This window comes from Phasianus colchicus, chromosome 2 (genome assembly GCF_987193195.1).
Source record: "Phasianus colchicus chromosome 2, bPhaCol1.hap1.1, whole genome shotgun sequence".
NCBI lineage: Eukaryota > Metazoa > Chordata > Aves > Galliformes > Phasianidae > Phasianus > Phasianus colchicus.
In genome coordinates, this window is record NC_143437.1 from 95,194,277 (window position 1) to 95,202,518 (window position 8,242).

General features: G+C 38.6%; 1 long non-coding RNA gene across 1 annotated transcript; it reads left to right on the forward strand.

The window, feature by feature from the left end:
- The first annotated feature begins 817 nt into the window (after window positions 1-817).
- Window positions 818-3,535, forward strand: LOC149919196 (uncharacterized). Its single transcript, XR_016463771.1, has 2 exons — window positions 818-853; window positions 3,471-3,535. It is a non-coding gene; the product is annotated as an uncharacterized LOC149919196 (long non-coding RNA).
- The last annotated feature ends 4,707 nt before the right edge of the window (window positions 3,536-8,242 follow it).

Here is an 8,242-nt window from a genome sequence, read left to right on the forward strand (position 1 = left end):
TTCCACATGGAAAAATTCCAGACCTTTGCACCAGGTGCACTTCCATGTCAGACACCATTCTGTCAGAGTGCCTCTCTGCTGCCAGTTGTCAGGTAGCAACAACACGTAATGCAAATATTGGTGGGAAGATTCTACTGTCCTCTACTGTCATACCACCAATATCTGCCTCTGATGTCATGGACCAACATCATAAAAGAATAGGCATTACTTTAGGAGCAACCCTCATATTCACAAATATGCACTAAATCAATATGTCAAAATACTTATACGGTAGGAACAAGGAGAAAAATAGCCCTTGAATTGCCAAAATACACATAGAGGTATGTGCCTTATAAGTCATTCATCATTACCCATTCATACGTACAAGCATGTATGAAATTAGACTTGCTCATCAGCAGTGGTGCTCTCCTACCAGCTTCTTGCACCGCAACAGTGGACTGGAACACCCACGTTTCTACCAAAAGATGCCTACACAAACATTGTGCTCATGACATTTCATCCATGAATATATTTATTTGGGGTACTCTTAGTAACATTTTAGAATTCAGACAGTGATTCAGTCGTGAGTAACACAATGTCCCAAATGACAAAATTCTTCCATTTGCCCGTCTCCATAATGCTAAGAAAAAATAAGATTCACAGGTTGCAGGGTGCAGCAGAAATGCTAAGTCACGGCCTGAAACAGTGACTGAGGACCTGGTAGGAAGGCAGGGCCGACCTAGGGGAGCTCAGGTGCATGCAATGGGCTGAGCAACAGGAAGGGGTGGAGCCAGGATCCGCCCTTTCCCAGACCTCATTTAAGGGTTGGCAGCTATTTCACTGAAGATCCCTGAATACCTGTGGCCTTCAAAAAGTAAGTAGATTTTTCTTTGTTTCTGCAGCTGCTGCATTTGGCTTTGTTTTTATTTGCTGTAGCCTAAGACTTTGCTACCCTGTTATTGTTGCTGTGCTTCTATCACATTGTAGCATTACACAGTGTTTCTTTGCATTTACTTTAGGGGGATGAATGGTACTCAGTATCTTCATTGTGTAGTAAAATCTTGATGTCTTTTTCAGTTCTTCAATTCTTTATTTTTCCTCATAAAGGAGTCTAAGCTAACCTAACTGACTGCACCAGACAGGTTAAGGGATAGTTAATATTATCTCTTTTGTTGACAGGGCTGTAAAAGAATTACTTCCAACTGAAAGTTGATTCTGGCTTCAAAACACACTACTGGATGTTGATAGTCTCTTATGTTTACTCTAATGACCAAGTAAGATCCAGAACCAGGATTTCTTCTGCCTGATGACTGTAGAGGAATGGTAGTGAATGCTATTAGATAAACCCCAGTCTGCAAGCAGAGCACATGAGAGCCCTACAGCAGGTTACTCATTTGGAGGCCGGTGAAAGGGAAGAGTCTTGTAGGCATATGTGATAAGGAGGGCCTTCCAGCCCTGAGGTCAATCTTCAGCTGTATTGTTATGGATGTACTTTGTGGCTAACTTGCACAGAGATAAGAGCTTGCTCTTTAGTGATCATCACCCCAGAAATTCATGGAAAACCAGAAGTATCTTCAGATCAATTAATCTGCAGATGGGGAACTAGTAACTGACTTACAGCTTTCATGACTGCTTGTATATGCATCAGAGAAATGGTAGCATTTCTAATGCACAGTCATTTACGCATTGTATAAATACAAACTATCTTGAATTTCCTGTAAACCAAAATGTGACATTAGAAGTAATAAATATATGTGAATCTTTTAAAAGATAAGGTATTCTAACCTTAAATTCACAGCCCAGGAACTTCAAATGAAAGGCTGAAAGCATTGACAAAAAAACTGATTTTTTTGGAGTGCTTTGTTCTAATGCACACACTCAAGTTCACAGTTCCAGAACCATGAACATAAAACAACTAAAGGATAACTGATAAAATTCCTAAATGTAGACATACTAAAATGGTTGCAGACAGTTCTGGAATTCAGAGTACAAACAAGACAGTTCAGAAAACAGGGACAAGGAGTACACTGGTGAGACGAGGCTCAGGGAATGCTCTGCTCTCTGTGACACAGTAAAGATTAAGCGATTTGATCGGTGATATTTGTTAGGAGGAAAGGTATCTGAGGTAAAAAGCAAAGAAAAAAAAAAACTTGCTGTCAGAAAAACCTACAACAAATGGCTGAGCACTTTATTTAGAGAAACAAGATATTTTCCTACAGGTTAAGAATTTACTGGAATTGTTACAGAAAAGTGCCACCATTTAGAATGATTAATATCAAATAATGTATTTCTAAAGAGAAAAGACTTTGATTCAACTATTTATTTAACAAGGAAAGGTATTCAGGAATGTGAAACTCGTCCCAATAAACATCAGCTCCTTTAGCATGTGTGTTTGCATCCTATTGGGCCAAACTACCAAAGTTTTTCCATTCACTATCAAAATTTTACTTATGGCATTTTAACTACGAAATTTACCAAGGATATGATCACCACAGGTCCTTCCCACCATTCAGTTATCTTATAGTTTTGTAAGAAACTCTACAGCCTTCATAAATGGAAGTCCCAATCCAGATGATTGTGGTTGTGGATGCCCCATCCCTGGAGGCATTCAAGGCCAGGCTGGATGTGGCTCTGGGCAGTCTGGTCTGGTGGTTGGCAACCCTGCACATAGCAGGGGGTTGAGACTAGGTGATTTTCGAGGTCCTTTTCAACCCAGGCCTTTCTATGATTGTTTCTAGCCAGAGAGGTTAAGGGTCTGTAGAGATAATGTGAATCATTGCTTTTTATTAACTAATCCATACACACTGACAAATGTGTTGCTGCCTGCCTGCCTGTGGTGGAACAGATCTTCTAGCTGTCCTTGGAGATCTCCTGCTCAGTTCTAGTAAACAACCCAATCAGAATATTTTTGGTCAGTAGCTTCTTCCGTTTTAGGACAGTCTTCAAAGTTTCTATCTCTACTAGTGGGAATACCTGTGAAGTAACTCCCTCTCTTTAGAGATGAATAAAAAGTAAGGGTTAGAAATAGGAGTGAGGAAAAAGCACAAGCACTGAGTAATACAACGTTATGCAGGAAACTAATCTAATGTACTGAAAGCAATTTAGCAGTAACACAAAAATAACATTCATTGGATTTTTTTCTACTCAGGGCTTCATTTAACGTAATTCTGGAAGATGTTACTTTTAGAAAGTTCAAAACATATGAAAAATGTATGAAATTGACTTAAATGACTGATTTCATTTCCAAAAGATTCCTTTTAAAAACCTTACATATGCTCAATTTTATTGTTTGTAAATTATTTTGAAAAAAAAAAAAAGAGGAAAATATTGCATAGATTCAAATATTCTGGAAACAAAAAATAAGCCTGTTTGGAGACTATTTCCTTAGTATATTAAACTTGCTTAGACACTTCAAAGAACTACAAGTTGTATATCAAGTACTGCCTGAAGATAAATTAAGATTATTCTTTTTCCACTCTATCTCTGGCCAGAGCAATCCCCTCAGATCTGGAAGCCATTTGTGAAGATTTCTGGAGTCAGTGTCTGCTCCCGAGGTGATGTTGTTCCATCATTCCATAAAACAGTTTACGAACCCAGAAGTAATCATGTTACAACCTCTTTTTATTGTCAATTGTCTTTCTTTAGAGTTGTTTGTTTTGTTTTCCATCGCTCCTTAAACTTTTGTGAATGAAGACTAACAAATAATGCTACAACTAGGTCAGTATTTCAGGTATTCAAACTGCAAAGGACACAGTGTTAAAGACCAAGCTCACTATGGTGGATTAGCATTGGCTTAGACCCAAACTCCAAACCAGCTGCTTGCCCCTCCAACCCTACAGCAGGATCAGGGGAGAAAACAGGACAGAAAGGAATAAGAATGTTTGTGGATCAAGGCAGAATCACAGAATGACCTGTACTCAAATATATCTTAAAGATCAAGTTCAATCATCAGCCTGACCTACCAAGTCTCATCACTAAGCCATGTCTCAAATCCTTTAGAGCCACATGGCACCTGGTGTCAGATAAAGGCAGGAGTTTGCTTAATAAATATTGGGTGGAATAGTCTTGACTTGAGGAAAATTAACTGAATTTGTAGCCAATCAAAGTAAAAATGTAATTTCTGCAGTGGGAAACAAACCACCACCTCCAACAAAAAAATTAAAAGCCACACCTTCCCATTCCCATGCTCTACTTCACTCTGTCAGTGCAGTGTTTGACTTCCCTGAGCACTATACAGGGAAGGTTTTTGGGCCATGGGTTGCTGCCTCTTTCCCCTGCTCCAGTGTGGTTTCCCCATGGGCTGCAGGAGATATCTTCTCTCCCATTCAGCTCTTTCTCCTCTGACTGTGGCATTCCCTCTACCATTTCTCATTGTTTTCCTGTTCTGTCGTCTCGTGCCTCTTCAGCATTTTCTGCTGTTTCTTAGAGATTCTACCATCTTGGCTGCTGAGCCCAGCTGTGTCCTGTGGTGGGGCTGTTGCTGCCAACTGGACCCACGTGTATCTGGCCCAGGGCAGCCACAGCCTCGCCTCAGAGGGGCCTGCTGCTCCCACTGCCAGCACTCAGACACAACCAGTTAACTTGACTCTACTGCTTTCAGCTATACACAGAACGGTCACCACCACAACTTTCTCTTTTGTGTGACTGTATTTTTATAGTATGAACGGTGCTATTCATTTTATTTAATCCTACAATAATTGTTTTTTGTGGACTGCTCTACTAAAATTAAGCCCTCATTCAGCAAAACGTAGCTATTCAAGGAGAGTGGGTAAGCATATGCTGAACGTTTACATAGATGAGTAACTCCTACAGAAGTCATAAGGTACAGGTATGTGTTCAGATTCTGGTATGACCTGAGTCCTCTTTTATGAGAAGGTTGCTTCACTTGTGTAGTAGTCTTAGGTAATAATTATATTGCTTCTGGAAATGGAGAAAAAAAGAAGTCTTCTGATCAAATGGCTTATACACTTAGATTTTCCTCTTTAAATAGAGTTTAAGGATGTCCTAAAGGGATGAATCTTCCTAATTTCTTCATGAGCAAAGTTCTACTGGCATCCAAGAATATAATAACCATACTTTAACACGCTGGGAAGTTAACAACATATAAAAAAAGACTGATAGGAAGAATTGTAGTTGTATCTTGCCACTGTCACTGAGACATGCAAAGTGTATTTCATTGTGCTCTACAAGGGGCCACTATAATTATTGGACTTATAACCTTTGAGTAGGAAAGAAGGTATCAGAGCTTTCATTTGTCAACATTCAAATCTCACAATGGCATTTAATGCCATAATTACTGTGGGAAGACTTCTGGTGCTTAAAAATACTTTTTATTAGATGAGAAAAGAAGTGGAACCATGAGCTGTATAAGCTAGAAGGAATCTGATGGAAAATGGAAAAAAAAAAAAATCAAGGGAAGGTGAGCTTAAGAAAAGTGTACAGTTCTCTTTTAGAGCAAACAAATCTGTGAAGGAAGGTGTGAAAGGCATCATTACCAAGTTTTTCAGGACCTTTTAAACCATGCTGACGTGAAAATTTATCAGAGGGAGACAAAAGTGACTGGAAGGCCTCTTCTACCTCAGGAGAATGAGGGACAAAATTGAAATATATCTTATTAAATGAGTTGTAAGTATTGTTTATCATCATAAAAAGTTTATTTACAATTTTCTTTTGTCCAGGTTAACCAAAATAAACTTGAGAACTTGTACACCAAAGTATTTGTCACTATTTCAATTACAAAAGGAGCATAAAGAGAATAATTATGTTATAGATCCACATGTTCAAGGCCAGATTGGATGGGGCCCTGGGCAGCCTGGTCTAGTGTTAGATATGGAGGTTGGTGGCCCTAACCTGTGGCAGGGAGGTTGGAACTCAATGGTCCTTGATCCTTCCAATCCAAGACCTATATGAGAATCTATATGATTCTCTGGCCAGATTAATATCAGAACTTAAAATGAGCAAATATGGCTCTCATAGGACAAAGGTTTCTTACAGTTTTAGATTTCGGTTCTGAGTTCTGATCTGATCACTTTTGTTTACTGTCATAAATGTTGTAACTGTTGTTTTTACAAGGGGAAACATTTTTTATTTTTCCATTCTCTTCATGCTTAAAAATGACTACATTACAAGTAATCTTTAAATGCTCAAAGAAAACCATGTTCAAGGAGTGTCCAGAAACAGTAAAACCTCATTTAAAAATATAAAAAGTGATTATTTGGGCGTGTATTACTGAAAACAGGAATTATTAGCTAGTAAATGAAAACTAGCTTATAAACAGTAATGAAAGCTGTTAAGCAAAACCTATAATAGAGGAGATAACAATAAAAGGAGAAATGGCATGAAGAAAGAGTACAAAGTGGAGAACACAATTAAAAAAGGTAGGTTAGTAGCGGTGTCGTAATGCATTCCTTTCCAAACATTTGTCTGTAGTTTTGTATACGTTCCCTGTTTAGGCTTCAATCCCACAGACAGGTGTGAGAATGAAAGTTGACTCATGATCAGCTTAACAGGAATGTATTTATGTTTACACTTCATTACAGCTTCAAGATCTGAAGAAGTGGGAGTGACCTACTTCTTACTGTTTGTAAATAGTTGAGGCTCATGAGTGGTAAGGCTTAAAGGGAAGATGTTTATATGGATAGCAAAAATGTAGAGTCTATACAGCTAATCCAGCTCTTGAAGTGATAGCAACTCACAGCTTCAGAGCTTATCTAATCTCTAATGTTGATTAGGTGGCCTTAGTGCAGTATATTCTATTCTGCCTATAATTGCCTTGGGCTATTCTTTCAAAGCATGCAATTGCCTTCAAAGACCCGAATTTTGGTCAGAAGACTCAGTGCCTGATCCAGTATAATAATTTGAGGAAGTTAATCACCTGCAGCATTTTTAACAGTGTTTTCAAAGGTGTTGAGCACCTGCAATTACCATTGAAGCCAGAAGAGTCAATATTTGGAATCACCACAATTTCAAAACGAGTCAGTGCTAAAATAAAAAAAAAAAAGTGTGAAATAAGGAATCTAATTCTTTTTATAGGCAGCAAAAATCATGATCAGCTGGGTGAGAACTTCAGTGGGTTATCTATATGCAGTGTGTTTTAAACCTTTGTGCTTAGGAAGGTAGTTGGCGGCATACCGTACATGGCTGATGTGTTTCAGGACATCAGAAATTAAATGCAGAAGACTCTGTGTCCTACCCTAAAATCCTAACATCTCTCATGTCAGCTGGCCCATTTACACTTCTCCTATGTTTTGCCGGATCTGGAAAAAAAACAGTCCTTTTCTGTCATGTTGTCTCACCACCTCCAAGGTGTTCAACTTAGAAGATAGGTGATGTAGAGCAGAAAATGAAGGGAGTGGGAGCCCAGGCATGTGTTAACATTACGTATGGTTATAGATCTGACACACTCCCTCTGAGAAATTCTTCACTTCCCCGCGCTGTTCCTGAAGCATGCAAAACTCCATGCTGCTTCAACATAGGGAAGTGCAGGTGGGAACTACAATCACATTCCCAGCTTTGCAAGCCTTTGTTTGAAGCAATATTTTATTAAAAATGTTAACTAAGCAGACTTATCCCTAGGCCTCATAGAGTTGCATGGGTTTACTTGCCTTATGTCAGGTTTTTTTTGAACTGCAATACACTTAGAAGCTGAGTCTCTAGTTTTGTCCTCGAATTTCACCAGAAATCATCCTTCCTGGAGAGCTTTGCTACCTGTTAATGCGTTGGTGCTTTATAGGCAGGTTTAAGTTAGAGAATTCAGCATCATCCTGAGAATGTATACTGTTTCCTGTAATGATAAAGGCTGTGTTCTCTTGTCAGTGAGGGATTTGAACTTCGATATTGTCTTACAAAAGTAAAATCCTTTCCATGTTCTCCCACAGTTGTTTTTTTGTACTCAGAGAGGTTTGTGTCATACCCACACAACCTCAGCTTAGCAGTGCCACTGCCTGCCTTATTACTTCATTCAATTTCTATATTTTCAACATATTTTGCACCATCAGAGAATGACTTTGCTTTGCAAAGGAATAAAGTAACTTTCTTGTGGAAATTCAGTGTGTATTCTTATCAAGGTTTGCCTACAGTCATGCCATTTCCCTTAGATCCTGGTACAAAAGAAGTAAGCAAGAATAATCTAGCAGAAAACATTTTATGAATGAAATGAATTGTATAAACTTGACTAAACTTCTATCTAGAAGAAAGTTTTTCTAACCTTATGCTTTCTTTCCATTGTCTCATCTAGCTGTATCATTGGCATAGAATTGCGGAA